Source organism: Papio anubis, chromosome 12, assembly GCF_008728515.1.
Source record: "Papio anubis isolate 15944 chromosome 12, Panubis1.0, whole genome shotgun sequence".
NCBI classification, from domain to species: domain Eukaryota; kingdom Metazoa; phylum Chordata; class Mammalia; order Primates; family Cercopithecidae; genus Papio; species Papio anubis.
In genome coordinates this window covers 77,241,745-77,264,485 of record NC_044987.1, presented here as the reverse complement: position 1 = coordinate 77,264,485, position 22,741 = coordinate 77,241,745, and the positions used below count along the sequence as shown (strand labels likewise).

The window sequence follows — 22,741 nt, the reverse complement described above, 5'->3', positions numbered from 1 at the left end:
AGGGCCTACTGTGGGCCAGGCATTATGGATAGGTTCCATGTAGGAATCTGAAGAGATCCTTGCTCCAAGGAGCTCGTGCTTTAATGTGGTCAAAAGTCAGTTACCCAGATAACTGTACTGCAAGGCAGACTTTGTGTAGTTCCTTGGAGGTTCAAAGTACTTTGGATCTACTATGAAGAGCAAGAAATGAATTCAGGGTACAGGGATTGGCCTAGGCTTTGAAAATGACAAGGCTGGCCAGGCACAGTGGCTCACGCCTGTAATCCCAGCACTTTGAGAGGCCAAGGTGGGTGAACTGCCTGATGTCAGGAATTCGAGACTAGGCTGGCTAACATGGTAAAACCCCATCTCTACTAAAAATACAAAAATTAGCTGGGCATGGTGGCACACGCCTGTAGTCCCAGCTACTTGGGAGGCTGAGGCAGGAGAGTTGCTTGAACCTGGGAGGCGGAGGTTGCAGTGAGCTGAGATCGCGCCATTGCACTCCAGCCTGGGCGACAGAGCAAGACTCTGTCTCAAAAAAAAACCAAAAAAAACCCAAGAAAAACCCAGGACAATGACAAGGCTTTGATGCTTTCATCTGTGCTTTAGAGGATGGGTCAGACTTGAGCAAGCAGTTGTAAGACAGAAATTTTAAGTGTGCACAACAGCTTGAACAGAGTCATGGGGGTAGGAAAGGGAGGAAACTATTTTGGGGACCACTTGGTGGTTCAGTTTGGCGGGAGCATTGGGTATCTGGAGGGACAATTATGAGGTAATATCAGAAAGATGGGCTGGAACCTGATCAAGGGGCCGTTTAATACTGAGCTAAATATTTTATACTTGTGTTTATTTTTCCCAGTCCAGAAAGTACTGCAGTTCAGTTGCTTATTCAAACCCCTTTGATTTTCTGAAGTGGTTTGAATTTCTACATTTAAGGCAGGAATCTTAATTTCTCCAGGGTGTGTGTTTCTGTCACTAAATTTTACTTTACTGTTACCCTTAAAAAAAAGAAAAGGCTAGATTTTTTAGAGGAATGAGGATGGCCACACAGGAAATGTGCCTCTGAACCCAAGTTGGCTTAATGAAGGAATTCAGTCTTCATTCAGAGTCTGTCAAAAAAATTAATAAGCTAGTGAGACTTCTGTAATTAGCATCAGACTAATGACAACCCTCTTCATACCTAGAGGGCTTCCCTTCCCCAGGGCCCTGCCTGGCCTCCTCCTTCCGGATATGTAGGACGCTTCTCAGTTTCTGCTTTCACCATCCCAGCCCTGGTCTTCCTGGGCCTTTTCTTAGTGCTGGGTTAAATGTGTCTGTCTTTTTTTCTCTCTCTTTCTCTTGGGTTGAAAAGGTACTAAACAATACCACAAAGACAATTTTACATGTAATAATAATGAAACCACTTAGTATTATGGAAGATTTCCATGATCTTACCACCCTAAAACAGCTACATTCCTTTTTGTGTATACACGTGTCCATACTTCTCTACAAGTTGTACCAATAGCATTTATGATGTTTTGTTTTCAATCTTTATTTTATCACAGATGCTTTGCTTTTTTCCCTCTTGGTCTTTAAAATGAACATTTAAAATGGCTATACAGTAAACATTACATGATTAGAAGGTTCTGGGATTTCTCAAACCATTCTTTAGATATTGGACATTTAGATCATCCTTTTTTTTTTCACCACTAGTGAATCTCTGCTGAACTGTTTCCTTAAGATATGATCTTAGGGATGCAATGACAAGGGCAAAGGTCAGGAGCATCTTTATGACTTTTGATATATTTCTCCAGATTGTGTTTGGCAGAAGTTGGCTCTACCAGTAGTAAATAAGGCAATGCAGTATTTAAACTAGTATTGTCTCCTTAGTGAGTTAAGGTGCTGAGAGCCTGTTAAATAGTGCTTTAGACTCTAGTTTTTCTTTGTCTTTCCCAGATCATTTACGACTTTGTGGTCAGGTTGCACAGTAGTGGAGGAATAGAGGATTCTTAGATTTTTCTGAGTCTCTAGTTCTATTGGCAAGATGAGTATACCCTGTGTCATAATACCTAAGGTATTGGTATTGGTAAGGATAACTTGCAAAGTTCATGACTTAGTAGGCACTCAGAAACTGTTGAGTCCATTCTCTTCTTACCCTTTGAAGTTTTTTAATGCCTTGTGGTAGCCACAGTATGCAGCACTGTGATAGACATGGCCAGTGCAAAATTTAGGGTAAGAGCCTGACACTGATACAAATTTTATGTAGCTTATCAGGAGTAGGCTTGAGCCCTGAGCCCCCTGGCAGCTTCATTTTAGAGCTCCTTCTTTCCTAGCTCCAGTCTCTGGGGTGCTGGAGTGTAGACTCTTCGGTCTCACTTCAGATTCAGACTCCAGGCTCTTACTCTCTGGTAAATTGGGTCTGGGAATTATCTCCAGCTGTGGATATCCAGGTCTGGCCTGCTAGGCATATATTTGCTCGAGGCCAAGAGAGAGCCAGTCCAGGAGGCAGGTATATGCTACTAGGAGTGGGTTCACCTTGGAGAAGACAAGAGCCACACTAAACTAGGTGCTACCCTGGTCATGGGCTTGGCCAGAGAGGTGCAGAGACACCTGGAGGCACAGGAACAGTGTTGGACTAGGCTGATGTTTCCTGACCCTTGAGGACCTGCGTGTGGCACATAGCTGACCAATTGCCTTTAATTCTTCTTAATTGCCTTTAATGTCCAAGGGATAAGCAAGAGGAGGAATGAATTGTCTGGTGCCTCAGATAGGATGTCTGCACAGAAGGGTCCAGAAGGACAGCCAAACAGGAGAGGAAAACACAGGTAGACAGCTAGACTGTGGTATAACCATCCCTTCCTGGGAACCAAAGAAAGCAAAGAAACACAAAATTAGTTAGTGCTTATTATAGGCCAATATGCTAAATGCTTTGCAGATATTATTTTGTCTTCATGATAAACCTATGTGCAGGTGTCACAATTGCTGCATTATGAATAAGGAGACTAAGGCTAGGAATGGGTAAACTCAGCTGGCCCCTACTGATCACACAATAGGTAAACAGTGAGCCTGGGTCTTTAACTTGAAGTGCTTGAAGAAGGTCACATACTCTACAGATAAACTAAAATTGAGGTCCTTTTTTCTATGTGCCCTTTCCTGGGTGGATCCCTTTGCTGGGTGCTTGAAGTCTGGGAATAAGGGTCTGTAAATTCCCTAAGTGTCTCAATTCTTTTCTTCTGAGCCATGTCTCCTCTCTAGCTGGAGAAACACTTTATTTGAGATTTTAGACCTTGCAGGCCTTCCTTTAATGTTCTTACAGTGGTAAAAACTTCTGTTTCATTCACTGTCAGTTTTACCTTAGATATTGGGCCTCTCTAGGCACTCCTGGAAAATTCCAGAGTGGGTAGTACAGTGATCTGGATTAATCCCACCATGCACATGACAGGGCAGTATGTGTGTGAACAGGTTTGTTTGCTCCTTGACTGCAGATGTATACCCCAGCAGCTCTCTGCTTTCCAAGCCAGTTTCATAGCTAAGGTCTCTAATCCCTAGCTGCTAACTCAACTTTGGCACTCCTGAGAATGTTAACTAACCTATAAGTTCCCAGGCTTCTTCAGTACCGCTTCAGCCTTGCCCGATTCTTTGCCCTGGCTCTATTCTCTGCCCTTGTTTCTTGTCCCCAAGCCCTCCTATTCCAGTTTAGGTTGCAGGACTTGGTATGATGCCGCCGTTCCTTATTCTCTGGACCTCAATAGAATGCTCCTGCTCCCTGTTCAATTCTTTGTGTTTCCAAGATGAAATCCCTGTCTGGTCTTCCCAGAACTTGCAGTTCAGCTTTGACTGTCATCCCTGTGCCTGTGCCCTTATTGCCTAGGACTGACCTCAGTGACACTACCTTCTTGGATTTCTTGCCCGCCATCCCCGCCACTGACTGTTTGTGTGCTGTCCCACCTTTTATGCTCTCCTGGATCTCTCTGACATCAACCTCCTTCTTGACTTTTGAGTTCTTGCGCATTCCATAAACATTGGTTGACACCTGTCATGCACCAGTGTTGGCCATACAGTGGAAGTGGGTGGGGAGGCGGATACAAGGATGAAAAATACACAGTCTTTGCCCTCAAAGAACTTCCAGGTACATAAGTTAATATCTACTGTAATTGAGTGAAAAGTGCTATTAGAGGTATGTACAAAAGGCCAAAGGAGCAGTAAAGATGGAATTGTTAATTCTGAAGACGCTAACAAAAAAGAAATGTTATTTGAATTGGGTTCTTAAAAATGCATAGGGGTTTAGCAAAGGTAGAAGGATATCAGGCTGAGGGACAACATCAACTGAAATTGAGTCTAGATCGCTTTTAACTTCTGATGCAATCAGGATGCCTACCCATTCTAGTGGCTGAACCTAGTTTTGCAGTCTGGCTACCTGTCTAGCCTGTCCCATCACTGTCTGAAGGAAAATGACCTTCACATACATTGTCTCATTCGATCCCAGCATGATGCTGTGAAATAGGCCAGAATAGGCATGGTTATTCCCATTTTGTTGTTCAGGAAACTGAGGCCAGAGAGGCTAGCTAGGAATTAGGAGAGGATCCAAGGCAAACAGCCTGATTCCCAGTGTTTCTAAGGACTTTCTCTGGGCTCAGTCTGCAGCCACAGTCCTGAGTCATGTTCCTGGTTTAAATTCTGCCTACGTTTGGTTGAGGAGCACCAAATCCCAGCCAGGGAACTCAGTATACACGTGCATGTGTGTGCGTATACAGTGCCATTGGAGCAGGAGCAGGAAATGTGGAAATAAACAAAAGTTAAACCAAGAGATTGGGTAATTGTCAAGCCCAAATGCCATCAGCTCTCATTTGCAGCGGGACTAAAACTGCTAGAGGATCAACCTGTGCACAGGGTCTAAGTGCAATCTGTCGGAATGAGTGGGAAAGAAGCTATTTTTAGTTTGCAGAGTCACTCACTCAGCTGTGTTAGCTGAGGTTTGAGCCAGGCCCCTACACTTTCCACAGTGTTATTTCTGAAGGAGAAATACCACTTGAATGCTTGTGTAAAACCCATTAATGAACCTGGAAGTTTCCAGGGCATCTTTGTCCTACAGCTCCCTCGGAAGACTGCCTTTCCTGAATGACCTTCCTCCTTTCCTATATTTAATGCATTTCTAATTTTAAGTTTGTGTCAAGACTGTGGGACTTTGGTGCCCTAAATAACACAGAAATGTACCACCAGCAATCAGCTGAGTCCAGAGGGCTCTGACAGAATTGAACACAACCTGAAAAAGCATTCCCAAGTGGCTCTCTGGTAAGTAACCCACAGCATCATTACTGTTCCTAGAGAAGCATAAGGTCTCTGAGACCATGGGCCCAGGCAGCCCAAACCTTTCAGTTGTAGCAGGGTCCAGTGTTTTAAAGGCCTCTGGAAATGAGATAGCAGTGCTTAAAATGGGTAGTACTGTTCACCCAAAGATGGTTTCATTGGAGATTTAAAAATCTAGCACATCTGTGCTGTAGCTGCTGACATAGCAGGGGAAGAAATAACACAAAACAAACCTCAAAGTGGTGGACCGGATTTGTCCCTGTGAACACTCAGAAGGGAGGAAGAGCTGTCATATTTGAGAGAGATGGTGAAACAAGCACTTACTACTACCCACTGTTTTCTTATTTATATTTATCATCTCTCTTTTCTCACTAAAATAGAAAATCCAAGAGAGCGAGGGCCTTGTCTGTCTTGTTCAAAGATGTGATCCCCATGTCTAGAATAGTACCTGGCACCTTGTGGGTACTTAATGAATGTTTACTGGCTAAGTGAAAAATGAATGAAAGCAATGGTTTTGGAGGTATGTGCCTGTTTTCACTTCTTCTTCTCTTCTTCCCCATAGTCTGTGCTTCTCAATCCCAGGCCAGTTCAGGAATAGGCATTTCCATGTTTTCAGGCATTTGGTCATCAGATGCCCTGCAGAGCCAGCACAGATAGGCTGTGAGCCTGTATTGTGCTCAGAACAGCCCTGAAGTTTCTTGCAAAGGCTACTGATGATGAGGCTCATAGTCCTTTAGCACTTCACAGTTTACCAAGTACTTTCGTGCCTGTTCACCTTCAGATTTTCTTCTTTAATCCAACAGATGCTTAGGTATGCCTGTCTGTCTGAACACAGCATTAGGGTAGTGGAAGCAGAGAAGAGTGGAACAGTTTCTGTCTTAGGAGCTTGTGAGTTAGTAGCGGGGCTAAGTTTACTGTAGGACAAACAGAATGTGACAAAGGCTTTAAGAGAGTCTGGCAATGAAAATATGTTGATCCTGTCCCTTCCTGTATCTTGGTGACCTTCTCTTTGTTGCATTTTCAGTCCCTGTGGTTTTGTTGGGTTCTGCTGGGTGGGGGTAGGGGCTGGAGTGGGAAGTTGTGACTGGAAAGCCTTCCTGAATTGGAAGCCTTGATGTTGAATTAGTGCTCAAGGGAGCAAAAGTAAAGTAACCGGGGAATCTTGGCAAGAATTTGAAGAGGAAAGCAGAGGAAGAGCAGCCAGATAGAGACTGAGTATTGACAGGAGAGGGAGAAGGAAAGCCAGGTCCTGCCAAGTCACAGAAGCCAAGGAAATGCCAACAGGGAGGTCACGGAGGTTGGGGATGGAGTAAAGACCACTGAATTTGGTGACCGGGAGGCTGTGGCACTTGAGAGAGCAGCTTCAGTTGGAAGGTAGAAGCTAAAGCAGGAGCACAGCAAATGAGTGAGCGAGTGATGAGAAATAGAGGCTGTGGGTGTAAGTAGCCCTTCCAGGAGATTCCGGTCAAAGATGATGAAAACAAGCCCAGTACCTTGAAGAGAGAGATTGGTTACAGTTTGTTTTGTAAGCATGGAGAAACCAGAGTGTGTCAGAAGGCTGAAAGAGAGATTTAGAGAGAGAAAGAAAACTGCATGAGTAAAGTTGCGAGAGGAAGGGAGAAGAATTGGAGCAAGGCCCCCAAGAAGATGAGACAGAGGATTGAGGTCACTGTGAAGGGGTCAGTTCTGACAAGAAGAAAGGAGACTTTTTCTTTCTTTCAGTGCTGGAGTAAAGAAATAAGGGGATATGTGAAGAGAGAAGTTTTGAGGTGGAGAAGAGAATGCTTTCATTGAACTGTGTACCTCTTTTGTCATCAGGTTTTATGTTAGTTTTATTTATTTATTCAACAGATGTTTGCCGTATCCTACTGTGGGCCATGCACAGGCACCAAGAATTCACAAATAAAAGTCAAACTTGCTGCCCAATACTGCAATGTGATATTTATTAGTAATGTAGTAATTATTAACATGCCCATTTCAAAATCAAACTTGAAGTTCTTTGAGGACAGGCATTATCTTATTTATCTTTGTATAATTAGGTCAAAGTTTGGTACAAAGTAATAATAGAATTGTGATGAAGAAAGCGTGAGAGCTCATGTTGGTTGGCTTAAATCTTCCTGGTTAGATTGGAAGGCAAATTATCAGCTGGAGTGATGAGGTTAGAGCAGGGAGGCCACCAGGGAGGGACTAGTTCACTTTACTCTGTAATGGGTTATTCCAGCACTGTTGGGTGACTGTCTGGAAATGGGAGAAGGAAGACACCATTATTCGCTCTGACCCCTGAGTGGCAGGAAGGGCAGATGCTGTTGTCCTTATTCTGGGGGTGAGGAAACTGAAGTTGAGAAAGAAAGCTGTCACTTGCTCAAAATCGCAGTACATGGCAGAACAGGGACTTGAACCTGGCTCTCAGACCCCTCATTTTTCTCATTGCTAGCCCTGTATACCAACAGCTTCTTCTCTGGACAGTTCTGATCAGTGTGTGACCCTGGGCTCTGGCTTTGGATATCACTGGCTGGTAGTCAGGTCTAATGGAGACCTGGTGGCCCTTTACAGGCTCTGCCTCAGTGTCATATCAGGAAAAGTGACAAGGAAAGGAATAGCCTCAGTAAGTATTGGGACAGTAAGTTAATTCATGCTTATAGTAGTAAACTCGTGCTGGCTGGAGTTAGAGGTCTGATGGACACAGTCTTGAACATAGAGCATGACTTGGGTTGGACTTTCTGCTCTGTATGTACAATCTGATTTGGGGTCATTCAGAACCTTTCCAAGCCTTAGCTTTCTCATTCACAAAGTGCACATAATAATATCTGCATTATCTTGCCCATAGGGTTATAGAAAAATGCAGATAGTATATATAAGGGCTTTTGTAGACTGTAAAGTGCTGTACATGTACAAAAAAAGTTGTTTTTTAGGTTCATGACACATGAGCTGCTTCAGGTGCAGGTTTTGTTAAAAGTATGGGTCAGAGCTGCTGCTTTGTCTTAATCGCTTGAGATCTTAGAAGCTACATAGAACCACCGTGGATCTTGTAAACACTTCTTAGAACCAGAACCAGTGAAGATAGTGGAGCCTAGATGCTTGATAATCCAGCCAATCTCCATGCAGCATCCGAGTATGAATTCCTGTTGAGGTAGCCATCAGCATTGACAGCAAGGATATCTCTGGCTTGCTTTTTTTCCAGCAGCAGAGGAAATTCATCAGCACTGATTTAAAGTCCTAGTGACCTCGTATGTCACTACCATGCTCTGCAGAAGTACGACTGCCCCAGGCTTTGCCCAGGGTTACCCTGGAGCTGACCAGCTGTCTTTTGTTGCATTTGACCTTGAAAACTGGGCTGTCCCAGGGTGAAAGTAAATCATGCAGAGGTTTAGAGTGGAAACAGAAGGCAATGAGGGTTTAAAGGAGGCTGCGGTGGTCTGCTGAGAGCCATTCTAGGTCTGTGAAGGCTGAATGCGCTGCACATGAATTGGCTTGTCAGGGGACTAAAACTACCTCCAATTCTTCCACTGTTCCTCTAGTTTGGACTCTCATTATCTAGTGCCTAATAGAGTGACAGCTTCTTAGTTGGTAACCCCTTGTCTCTAGTTTGGTTTCATCCCAGTTGCTCACAACCAGTTGCCAAAGTGATGTACTGAAATAGAAATCTGATTGCACTATGCTCTTTTTCTTTAGACTCTTAGAAAATACAGAAAATGTTTATTCCCATAATAAACACTTATTAGATAGTGACTTTCTATATGGAAGAAACTTAGCCAAGCATTTAGGATATGGTGGAGATTAAGACCCAGCCTCTGTTCTCAATGGGTGGGAGAAACACACAACCCATAATCTGCACAGCCAGTCTCCAAAGAATGGAGGTATTAGAGTGTAAGCTCCAGGACTATTGTTGGCCTTGTTCACCACTGCCTCCTCATCACCTTGAATAGCACCCAGCACACAGCAGGTGCTGAGCAAATGATTGTTATAGGGCTGAATGTGTGCCCTTACTTTCTGATGGCTTCCCATCCTGAATGAAGTCTAAAATCTCTGGATTTTCATAAGAAGCTCTTCTTGATCCAGCTTCTGTCAAAATACCCAGCCTCACCTTCTACCAGTCTCTCCCTGTATTCTGCAGTTTATTTATGCCTAGCCAATAATGCATCATGTTTTTTGATACTTCTGGGTCTTTGCATGCTGATTCTGCTTCCCTTTGCCTTTGGCTCCTTGGACAACTACTACCCGTTTCTCAGTAGCTAACAAGGATGATGTCTTATAATCATCTTGGTATTCCTACCACCGAGTCTTACAAACATGCCTCTTCTTACTTTCTCTATTGAGTTTTTCTTTGCGTGGTGTCATTATCCACCTTCCTTGCCTCTGTTGGGCAGCTGTCCCTGAAGCACTTTTCCCTTCACCTCCCCTGCCTTTGAGTTTAGGCCTGGAATTTGTTGGGCTGTTGGTGGCCTGGCTCTGGGATGTGATGAGCCCTGACCTCCCTTTTGCCTTTCCTAAACACTTTCTCCCTCCTGCTTTGTCCACATCTAGACAGCTAGATCTCTCTGCCAGTTCTACTTGCACAAAAACCCTACCCTGAGCAGGGTATGGGTTTTGCCAGTCCCATTGCACAGGGATTGGACTCAGTGTCCTGGATCCTTAGTTACTGTTTGGGACTTTGTTCTGAGTGGCTCATTCCCCTATACAAGGCCATCTGCTTGATTCCAAGGGTTGCTGTTCCTTGGAGCTTCTTGCTTGGAAGCCTTCTGACCAATGGGACGTCCTTGTTGTTTACACTGACCTGAATTAAGCTTTTCTTTGCCAGGCTCCACTGGGTACTTTATATTGGATAGCTGCCTTAGGAGCCAGCCCTGTAGTTCACCATCTTCCCCAAAGATGACTGCCATCTGGCTCCAGCCTCTTCTTTGCCTGAAATGTCCTGAACCACAGAGGCCTTGCCTGGTAGGCACCTCTTGAGGTAGATAAAGAGGAAACATTCCTCTTGTCGCTTCCAAGAAAGCAAAAACAGGCCATTCCCTTGGGATGCAGCCTTTACAACCCCAAGATCCCTGGCCAGTTGTTAGAGGGACTGGTGAATTGTGACTGGAAGGGAGAGGTTAATCTTTGTATGGTTACATAATTCCCTTTGTGATGTAGTGGTTCTGTCTGTGGGGACACTGCCAGTGGTGGCCGCCACCTCCTTCATCTGAAGATGACTATTTGGAAGAGAGCTCTTTTTACTGGATGTCGGATGTCATCCAAGATTGGGGGAGACTGGCTATAGATAACAGAAATGGAAGGAATCAGAGATATCTTTGCAAAAGGAGCAACTGCTACAATAATTAATTGTGAAGCCTCTGGCTTTTCAGAGGAACCAGAAATATAAGTGGAAAGCAAAGTAGGAGGTAGAGTGGGGTCCCACTCACAGGTGCTGGGAGGCTACTGTGGCTCCCACAGGGGCCTCCCCATGTACCACTTCAGGAGACCCAGCTGGCTAGGGAAGGTTGCTCATGGCTACTGAACAAAATGTTTGTGTCACTGTAAGCAGCACTCCCAAGACTGGGTGAGGAAAGTCCCTTGCTTCAAAAAGGTGATTCAGTAATTTTTGAGTTTCTTCTCTGTGGTTTTCTTTCACTGTGGTCCCCACTGGTAAGATTTCTTATTAATTGCATGGAACATGCATATCATTTGAGGATAGGGTCTGCACAAAGGAGCAACAAATAGGGGAAGGACTTGGAAGAATCAAGAGACTACACTGCGGATTGATGTTTGGACAGCTGTTTTTACTTCTCTGAGTCTCAGATTTTGCATCTGTCAAATAGATATAATACTTCTTATTGGATTTAGCTCTGTAAGTTGTCAGAATGATGTCAGGGATATGAAAGCATTTTATCAACTATGAAGCTATAAACAAATGTACGTTTTGTTTGTAGATTTCTTACATGGGTTTTTAGAAAACTAATTTCTTGTAGTACTTCGGGAGGCTGAGACAGGTGGATCACTTGAAACCAGCCTGGGCAACGTGGCAAAACCCTGTCTCTACAAAAAGCACAAACATTAGGCATGGTGATGTGTACCTGTAGTCCTAGCTTCTCGGGAAGCTGAGCTGGGAAATGGAGGTTGCAGTTAGCTGAGATTGTGCTACCGCACTCCAGCCTTGGTGATAGAGCAAGACTCTGTCTCAGAAGAAAGAAAGAAAAAAAAAAAAAAAAAAAAGAAAGAATGGATTAGACAACTGGATTTTTTTAAAAGAAGTAATAATAATGTTAGTTCCTGTTTGTCGAACATTGACTACTTGCCATGTATTATGCTAAGCACTTTATAAACGTCACTTTTAATTCTTAACACATTCCCATGAAGCAGTATAATAATTTATCCTTATTTTGTAGATGAGGGAACCAAAACCTGGGGAGGTAACTTATTTAGGGACAAAGCTGATAAATAGCAGAGCTAACATAGTGGCAGCAGTGTGGACTAGAGGACATACAGGTGACTGGATGGTGGTTTTCCAGGTTGAAGGGCAAAGAGGTGACTGTGGCTTGGTGGTCACCCCAACCCCTAGAAGTCCAGATGTGCCAGTCTTCTGGCAGAGCCTGTAAGAGCTCATTTGTCCCTCCTTGGTATCTGGGCACAAACTAATGGAGGTAAACGAAGGCACCCAAGAGGCTTTCCTTCCCCAGAAACCACCACTTTAAAGCTGGTACAGTAAAACATGCCTTTGAAGACTTGCAAAAAGATACTTTAATTCCTCATCATTCTTTCTTGGGTTTGTGTTGTTTCTGTTTACAGTGGCGGGAAGAATGAGTTTTGGAGTATCTCAGTCCTAGCCTCCTCACCTGTACATCCAAAGTGTACCACTTTACAAGGCTCAGATTAGAGCTTGCCCAGTGGAATCTTTTCTGGACAACTTCAGTTGCCATTTCAAGTATGAGCTACTTGAGGATAGGCACCATATCTTGATTGTGGCTGTAACTTTAGTGCATAACACAGTGCCTGTCAGAAAGCAAATGGTTGGGATTTGTTATTGAATTGAATGGAAATCTTAACTCAGAGTTCGAATCACCTATTAATATTTGATTGTATTGTAACATCTGATTATCCCATGTGTGGTGGTCTTCCAGAGGAAATTGTATGGTGCTACTGAGTGGGCACTGTATCATATGATTTTTTTTTTGGTCATACCCTGTTAGGCAGGGAGTGAGGGGCTAGGTCACATGGCAGGCACTTGGAGAAGCCTTGGGGGCTCCATCTCCATCTACTTTGAAGCAGGCTTGGAGAGGTCCATCATGAGATCGCTGTACTGGTTGCTAACAGAGTTATAATGTATTAGTTCTGGAGGGAGAGAAGCAAAAACAGAATGCTGACTCCTCCAGCAGTCTCAGCATGAGGCTCATAGGAATATAGGCATCTTTTTCAATCTGCATTGCCCTGTTCCTCAGACACCTATTTTAGGGTGACAGCACAGAGGCACGCAAATGGTGCATTTCCCTTTGCACCCCTCAAGGTGAAATTTCTGCTGTTGCACGGGGATTTTTGGGAGCAGTTCTGTAGTTACTGCTGTATAATGCATTTATCATTCTGCTCCCCTGGCACATTTTGTCAAGCTGCGTAATTTCCCTGTGCCTTACAACACTCACTAGCTCCATGATGATGATCCATCTGGTGGCCACAGCCTCCCTGATCAGGGTCTGGGATGCAATGGAAAGAGCAATGTATTTGCTAATAATGACAGCAGGTAGCATTCTCCAAGTCCCAGTAGATGCCAGGTTCTCTCCTAAGCACTTTCTAGGCACCCTCTCTTTAATCCTCATGGCAGTCTTGCAGAGTAGGGATTATTATTCCTCTGTTTGCAGTTGAAGAGAGTGAGACTCGGAGGTGGTCACTAGTCCAAGGGCACATGATTAGTAAATTTCAAAGTTGCTAGTAAAACCCTGATCCTACTGCAAAGCCTATGCTGCTGTGTACCAGGATTCCATTTTCATCTCTGATGTTGACTGCCTATGGGACCTAGGACCAGAGACTTTGCTTTCTCTGAGCCTCAGTTTCCTAATCTGTATATTGAGAAGCAGTTTCAAGGGTTCTTCCAAAGTTCTAAGGCCAGTACCCTTCTAGTTTGGCTAGAGCTCTTAATCACCTGGAGACCAATTTCTTTTCACCTTTGAGTTTTTATTTTTTGTTTTTTTGAGACGGAGTTTCACTCTTGTTGCCCAGGCTGGAATGCAATGGCGCAATCTCTGCTCACCGCAACCTCCGCCTCCTGGGTTCAAGCGATTCTCCAGCTTCAGCCTCCCGAGTAGCTGGGATTACAGGCATGTGCCGCCATGCCTGGCTAAATTTTTTTTTTTTTTTTTTAGTAGAGACGGGGTTTCTCTGTTAGTCAGCTGGTGTTGAACTCCTGACCCCAGGTGATCCGCCCGCCTCAGCCTCCCAAAGTGCAGGGTTTATTTGTTTTGTTTGTTTTGTTTTATAGTGGCAGGCTAGCTGCTGGGTATTAATTCCACAACAATAACATTCAAATCAGGCAAGTAAGAGAATACATAGTATAAAATTGTATGGATCAGTGCTGTCCAGTGGAACTTTCTAGGATGATGGAAGTGGTCTGTATCAGTCTAATACAATAGCTAATAACCACATGTGGCTACTCAACACTTGAAATATGGTTAATGTAACCAAGTGACTGAATTTTTAATTTTATTTAATTTTAATTCAAATTTCAGTAGCCACATGTGGCTAGAAGCTACTATACTGGACAGTGCAGGTATAGATAGTATAATAATATAAAACTAAATAGAGCATAGATTCTTCTATGTTCCAACCAAGGCTTCTAATTTCCATTTGATTTTTCCAGAGGTGTAATACCTGATGTATTATTACATTTGTATTAAGCTTTCAGCTTTCAGCGCACTCAAACTTACATTATTAAATCATTTTGTTTCCTACCTAGGAGGCATATAGAAAAGATGATTTGTGCTATGTATGTTTTTCAGATAAGGAAACTTAGGCACAGAGCAGTTTAATATACTCCTAGCAGCTGAGAAAAGTGCTAATTGTGTATCAAATATGAGTAAGTGGCTTATTTAAGGCCATTTTTGGAGCAGTAGAATTAGGACTGGAAACTTATATCTTTTGATTTCCAGCCTAAGTTTCCTCTAGTTTTCTTATCACTGATATGGCAAGCATAGAATAGAGAGACTCTGTTCATGAGATCATTCTTTTAATGTTAGACAGGAAGGCTTTTTCTTTTCATTTTATACCTTTCTCTACTAGTTGATCTTTTAATTCTATGTTGGCATCATCTTAATTATAATAATGAAGTAGATATTTGGAAAAGGTTTATGAAATGTTATGAGGCTGTATAATATAGCTGTTTCTGTTTTGTAAGTGTGAGATCTGTCGTGCTAATCAAACAGAGAGAAGCAGGTTTTTCATGCAGTATCTGTGCTCAGAAGAGGATTGAATCTCATCTCAATTCCATTTCTGGTAGTGGTGCAGTAGTTTCTATCAGACCAGTCCTCCTACAGAAATCAACTATAAACTCAGAAAAAATGTGAAAAAAAACTACCTGAAGGAAATGGAGAGTAACCAAAAGCAGGCACATTCTTCACAAGTGTCCAGGTCTGGAAGTTAAGACTGAGGAACTGTTCCAGGTTGAAAGATTCTAAAGAGACATAGCAACTAAATGAAATGTACAGTTGTGAACTGGATCCTTTTGTTGTAAAGGACATTATCTGGGCAATTGGTAGAACCTAAATGGAGTCTGAAGCTTCTTGAAAGTTACGTATCAGTGTTCATTTTTTAGTTTTGATGGTTGAATTGTTATGTAGAGAGTGATGTCAATTTTGGTGGCAAACACATTGACATATTAGAATAATGGGGCATCAAGTTTAGCAACTTGGTCAGAGACAGTTTAGAAAAAAATAAAGGCCAGGCATGGTGGCTCACACCTGTAAATCCCAGCACTTGGGGAGGCCAAGGCGAGCGGATCATGAGGTCAGGAGATGGAGAAGATGGAGACAATCCTGGCTAACATGATGAAACTCCGTCTGTACTAAAAATACAAAAAATTAGCCGGGCTTGGTGGCACATACCTGTAGTCTCAGCTACTTGGAAGGCTGAGGCAGGAGAATCGCTTGAACCTGGGAGGTGGAGGTTGCAGTGAGCCGAGATCACTAACCTGGGCGACAGAGCCAGAGTCTGTCTCAAAAAAAAAAAAAAAAGAAAGAAAGAAAGGAAGGAAGGGAGGGAGGGAGGGAGGGAGGGAAGGAAGGGAATATAGAGAGCAAAGCGAGTGAAATGTTAAGATTTGGGAATATGAGTTAATTGTAAACAGGAGTTCTTTGTGTGGTTCTTTCAACTTTTCTGTAGATGTGAATTTACTTCAAAATAAAAAGATTTTTAAAACTTTGAACAATAATGAAAGTAGAGCACATTAGTGTTTGTGGGATGCAGCTAAAGCAGTACTTTGAGGGAAATTTGTTTCTTTAAATGCATATATTAGAAAAGAAAAAGGACTAAATTCAGCCGCTTAATGTTCTACCTTTAGAAGTTGGAAAAAGAGGAAAAATAAACCTGAAGTAAATAGAAAGAGAAAATAATAAAGGAAAGAACAGAAGTTAATGAAATAGAAAGGAGAGAAAAATAAAAATTCAAAAGCAATTCTTTGAGAATATCAACAATGTTGATAAAGCACTACCTGGACTATCAAGAAAAACAAGGTCACAAAATGCAAATGTTAGAAATGAAAGTAGGTATATCACTACAGATTGTATAGACATTAAAGGAGACTAAAGAAATACTACAAATAACTTTATGCCTATAAATTCAGCAACTTAGATAAAATGGATTTTTTGAAAAACTACAATGTACAATAACACAAGATGAAATAGAAAATCAGATTATCTGTATGTCTAGTAAAGAAATCAATTTATTATCAAAAACTTTTCCACAAAGAACTCTTTAGGCCTAGGTGGTTTTTCTGATAAACTTTATCAGACATTTAAGTAAGGAAATATAAACTTTATCAGACATTTAAGTAAGGAAATAGTACCATTTTTACACAAAGTCAGAAAATAAAGGAGGAGGGGACACTTCCAAATTTGTTTTATGAAGTTAGCATAATTCTGATACCAAAGACATTTTTACAAAAAAGAAAATTATAGATTAGTATCCCATATGAATATAAACACAAAAACTGCAACAAAATATTAGCAAATCAAATCCATTAATATTTAAAAAGGATAATATATCATGACCAAACTATGTTATCTCAGGAATGAAAGCTTGCTTTTTCACTTGAAAATCAATTTAATTCATCATATGTTAACAAAATAAAGGAGAAAAGCCATAATAATAACTTCAACAGATGTGGAAAAATCATTAACAAAATTTAACATTTATTTGTGATTAAAAACTTAGAAAATTAGAAATGGAAGGGAATTTCTGCAGTTTAATAAAGGACACTTATAAAGCACTAGCATGATAATTGATGGTGAAAAATTTAATGTATTCCTTCTCAGATCAGAATGAGCAAGTATGTCATCTCACCATTTTTATTCTCTATTATACTGGATGGAGGTTCTAGCCAGTGCCATAAAGCAAGAAAAAGCAATAAAAGACTTAAAATCAGAAAAGAAGAGGAAAATCTGTTTCTATTCACAGATGATATGATTGTTGAATTATAAAATCTAACCAATCTATAAAATAACTATTAGAACCAAGATGGCAATCTAGCAAGGTACAAAATCAATGTTCAAAAATCAACTATTTTTTTATATAGTAGCATCAAAGAATTGGAAAATTTTTTTTTCTTTTTTTTTTTATTATACTTTAAGTTCTAGGGTACATGTGCATAACGTGCAGGTTTGTTACATATGTATACTTGTGCCATGTTGGTGTGCTGCACCCATCAACTTGTCAGCACCCATCAACTCGTCATTTACATCAGGTATAACTCCCAATGCAATCCCTCCCCGCCCCCCCTCCATGATAGGCCCCGGTGTGTGATGTTCCCCTTCCCGAGTCCAAGTGATCTCATTGTTCAGTTCCCACCTATGAGTGAGAACATGCGGTGTTTGGTTTTCTGTTCTTGCGATAGTTTGCTGAGAATGATGGTTTCCAGCTGCATCCATGTCCCTACAAAGGACACAAACTCATCCTTTTTTATGACTGCATAGTATTCCATGGTGTATATGTGCCACATTTTCTTAATCCAGTCTGTCACTGATGGACATTTGGGTTGATTCCAAGTCTTTGCTATTGTGAATAGTGCCGCAGTAAACATACGTGTGCATGTGTCTTTATGGCAGCATGATTTATAATCCTTTGGGTATATACCCAGTAATGGGATGGCTGGGTCATATGGTACATCTAGTTCTAGATCCTTGAGGAATCGCCATACTGTTTTCCATAATGGTTGAACTAGTTTACAATCCCACCAACAGTGTAAAAGTGTTCCTATTTCTCCACATCCTCTCCAGCACCTGTTGTTTCCTGACTTTTTAGTGATTGCCATTCTGACTGGTGTGAGATGGTATCTCATTGTGGTTTTGATTTGCATTTCTCTGATAGCCAGTGATGATGAGCATTTTTTCATGTGTCTGTTGGCTGTACGAATGTCTTCTTTTGAGAAATGTCTGTTCATATCCTTTGCCCACTTTTTAATGGTGTTGTTTGTTTTTTTCTTGTAAATTTGTTTGAGTTCTTTGTAGGTTCTGGATATTAGCCCTTTGTCAGATGAGTAGATTGCAAAAATTTTCTCCCATTCTGTAGGTTGCCTGTTCACTCTGATGGTAGTTTCTTTTGCTGTGCAGAAGCTCTTTAGTTTAATGAGATCCCATTTGTCAATTTTGGCTTTTGCTGCCGTTGCTTTTGGTGTTTTAGACATGAAGTCCTTGCCCATGCCTATGTCCTGAATGGTACTACCTAGGTTTTCTTCTAAGGTTTTTATGGTATTAGGTCTAACATTTAAGTCTCTAATCCATCTTGAATTAATTTTCGTATAAGGAGTAAGGAAAGGATCCAGTTTCAGCTTTCTACTTATGGCTAGCCAATTTTCCCAGCACCATTTATTAAATAGGGAATCCTTTCCCCATTTCTTGTTTCTCTCAGGTTTATCAAAGATCAGATGGCTGTAGATGTGTGGTATTATTTCTGAGGACTCTGTTCTGTTCCATTGGTCTATATCTCTGTTTTGGTACCAGTACCATGCTGTTTTGGTTACTGTAGCCTTATAGTATAGTTTGAAGTCAGGTAGTGTGATGCCTCCAGCTTTGTTCTTTTGACTTAGGATTGTCTTGGCAATGTGGGCTCTTTTTGCAGTTTTTTTACAATGATAATTTTACAGTTGTATCAAAAAGTACAAAATATTTAGGTGTAAACTTAACAAAAATGTACAAGACTTGTACATACAAACTACAAGACACTGCCGGGAAAAGTTAAAGACCCAATTAATTGGAGCGATATATCACATTCATAGATTGGAAAACTCAATGTTGTTAACTTGTCAGGTCTTCCCAAGTTGATTTGTAGATTTAAAGCAACCCCAATCAAAATCTCAAGAGGCTTTTTTGGGGGTAGAAGTTGATAAGCTGATTATGATACTTATATGGAAACACAAAAGGCTGTGACTATCCAAAGCAATCTTGGAAAAGAAGAATGAAGTTGCAAGATCCACCTAACCTGACTTCAAGATTTGCTATAAAACTACTGTGTCTCAGCAACAACAAAAACCAAACAGCCCAATTTTTAAAAAGAGCAAAGGACTTGAATGGACATTTCTCTAAAGATACTATACAAATGACCAAAAATATGTGAAAAGATGCCCAACAACCCTAATCATTAGAGAAATACAAATCAAAACCACAATGAGATACCACCTAACACCTATTAGAAGGGCTACTATACCAAACAAACAGAAAATAAGAAGTGATGGCCAGAATGTGGAGAAATTGGAACCCTTGTGCATTGTTGGTGGGAATGTAAAATAGTGCAGCTGCTGTGGAAAACAGCATGACAGTTCCTCAGAGCATTAAAAATAGAATTACCATATGATCCAGCAATTCCACTTCTGGATATATATCCAAAAGAGTTGAAAGCAGAATCTCGAAGATATATATGCATACCCATGTACATAGCACCACTATTCACAATACCGAGAAAGTGGAAGCAACCCAAGTGTCCATCAAAGGATAGACGATAAACAAAATGTGATATATATACACAATGGAATATCATTCAGTCTTAAAAAGGAAGGAAATCCTGACACATACTACAACATAGATGAACCTTGAGGACCTTAAGATAAGCAAAATCAGCTAGTCACAAAAAGACAGATACTGTATGATTCTGGGATGGGTACAGAGTTTTAGTTTTGCAAGATGAAAAGAGTTCTGGAGATGGTTGGTGGTGATAGTTGTAGAACCATGTGAATATACTTCATAGCACTGAACTGTACACTTAAAAATGGTTAAGATGGTAAATTTTATGTTATGTATATTTGCCACAATTTTTAAAATTGGAGGAAAAACTCAGCATATGTGAAGGACACTTGTATTTACAACTTATTTTAAAATACATTTAAAAAGATAGATTGGTGAATAGAGACAGGGATGGCTAGATACATGATTAAAGCAAATATAGCAAAATGTTAACTGTAGGATCTAGGTAGTAGGAATATGAGTGTTCATTGTATAATTATTTAAGTCTTTCTGTATGTTCAAACTTTTCTGTGTATTTAAAAATGTTTATAATAAATATTGGTGGAGAAACCAAATTGTGAGGAAAAAGAAAACTTATTTGTAGTGCTTTTGGCCGCAATTCAGCAGAAGTACAGCGACTTGGAGCCTGCCTTGAGCAGTGGGTGGTCTGACCTTGGGAAGTGGTCTCAGCCTTTGCACTTTCTCCAGTGTAAGACTGAAGGAACACTAGAAAAGGGCCGTAAGACCGATCATCAAGCCGGTCATAGTGGCATGTCCCCGTAGTCTCAGCTACCTGGGAGGCTGAGGCAGGGGGATCTTTTGAGCCTGGGAGTTCAAGGCTGCAGTGAGCTATGATCATACCACTGCACTCTAGCATGGGCAACAGAATGAGAGAGAGAGAGAAAAAAAAAAAAAAAGACTGATCACCATTTTTCAAAGAAATGATTGTGTGTGGGTTTGGGCAGAGCATGGGAAACTGACATTGAGGGCTTCCTTACCTAGCATTCTACATGTACACTGTCTTGTTTATTTCTGCCAATAGTAATAATAAGTTATATACATGTTATTTTCTCTGTTTTACAGTTGGGTGGGTGGGGGGGTCACTGGAACTCAAAAGAGGCTAAGCATGCTGCATAGCTGAGCGGGGTCTGCCACCCACATAATCTTGACTCACCATGAACCATCTTTTCCTCTGTCCCAGATGGCCTTGTTAGCATCCTGGAATATTGGTATCTTGCCCACGAGGAGAGGAATGTTTAGAGTCCAAGGTGGCTTGGGTTTTCTTTGACTGCTCTTTTTTGGTCTGAAACGTGCTATTGTAACTTCGCTATTGAACCTACAAACTGGACTCAGTTCATTTGCTAGACCCCTTCCCATTCAGCTTTCTTCTTTGTTAGACTGGAGGTGGAAAGGAGGAACCAGGCTGGAGAGTATACTGCCTGTTTTATTAGAAAGGTTTTTCTGAGGCTCTTTTCTCTGTAATAAACATGTTTAATTCCAAATAAAACAAGTAACTAATTGTTCCTTCTGATTTTCAAATATCACTGAAAATATTTGTGACATTCTTGGTTGCATGTCCTGGTGATGTGTGAGCATTAGACTGAGAAAGGGACTGATAACCCCATTACCAAAGAGGTTTTCTCAAGGGGAATGGCCAAGTCTGGAATAGAACAGCCATCTGCTGCCAGTTGGACAGGGTTCCACAGAGCTATGGATTTGACCCAAAGGCTGGCCTTTGCTTTGTGTTTGCACTTTTGGGATATCCCTTGTGTCATTGCTCCCTTCTGGCTCATTGGCTCTCCCTTTCCCCCAAGGGCTGCCCCATCCCTCAGGAGTCACACTGCCTGTGATGCCTAGGCATACCTGGTGATCCAGAGGAAGCCAGCAGCATACTGTATTCATGCAGTGAGGTGGCACCTCAGCTTCTCTGCATTGAAATGCCCAAATTAATTCACCATTCTTAGCAGTCTTCCCAGCTGAGAAGACTCATGGCATTTCAGAGTGTTCCAGTGCAACAGGTGGGGATGAGGGGAGGTAGATTTTTCTGTCCACACTCAAATACTTTTGCCTGATTTACCTTGATATTTCATTATCTTGGAAGCCATTAGGCAGGGGAGGGAGCTGAAGACAGGTTGGTGAGTGAATAGAAGTCTGAATAATGAAGTCTACTTTCCTTTTTAAATTAGAAAGAAAATAACTTATATTTCCAGGATTGTCATCTAACTTGTTTACTGTTAATGCTTTTCTATTCTTATGTCTTTTCTCTACCCCAACCTTCCCTTCTCGTTCTCCTTGTTCTGCCACTCTTGTCTTCCTATTCCTGCTCCACCTTCTACTCTTTTAACATTTCTTTTCTAATAATATGAGAATGTGGAATGCTAGGAAAAATATAACACACCAGACCCCTTCACCCCTTCCCTCGGTGATAGAGTCACTATCTTAAATAAAGAGTCCACAATAAACATTCTTTCATTCAGAATTTATTACATTTATTATGCTGTATCCTATAATAGTTCTCTGATGAGAGGAAATCTGCAGCCAGGCTAAGGAGGACCAAGAAACCAAGGTAGAAATTGATGATTTTTTTCTAACACCCATTCGTCCATTGCTCCAGCCTCTTCTGATACCCATGAAGTATTTCTGCTTCTCTCCTCCGGTGAGGAGTATGGATGTTCACTTGTATCATAGATCTAGTTAGCATTACATGCTATTTCACTTCCTATATAAAACTTTGGGTCTAGAGTACCCAGTATACCCATATGTTTCTAGGATGTCCTGTGTTTTTCTGTTTGCTTGCTGTCAGTTACTCCTAACTACAAGTATGAACTACATATTTCCTCAGGTCTCGGTCACTGACAACTTAATAACTAAAGTGTCCTGCAGTCTTGGGCAAAGAGAACCATAGGAGGTAGCAGAGTCTGGGGTCCTTCCTAATATTAGGGATCTGGGGTCCTTCCTAATATCAGGGGTCTAGGGTCCCTGAGGAGCTAGGGATTCTGCAGTGTAACACATGGAATTGGAAGCCAGGATACTTGGGTTCTAAACCTAGCTTGCTAATAACTTGCTGTGTGGCTTTCAACAAGTCACTTTGCCTCTCACTTTTCCTGTCTGAAGCTTAGGTGCTTGTAGGGATATAGGTATAAGTTGAGATGCTTATATTATATTGTGAGCAAGTCAAATCCCTACTATATTATCTTTTAAAACACTTAGTGGGCCAAACCAATGGTGGATCAAGCATAAAATATCTGATGGTTGTATTTGACAGTCTTACTTCTCCTTTCCTTTTCCATGGCATATATGGGACC

The 22,741-nt window shown here is 41.4% G+C and overlaps 1 protein-coding gene across 10 annotated transcripts in view; it reads left to right on the top strand.

The window, feature by feature from the left end:
* Positions 1 to 22,741, top strand: part of SERGEF (secretion regulating guanine nucleotide exchange factor) — a 234,494-nt gene that overhangs the window by 54,428 nt on the left and 157,325 nt on the right. The window lies entirely within an intron of this gene.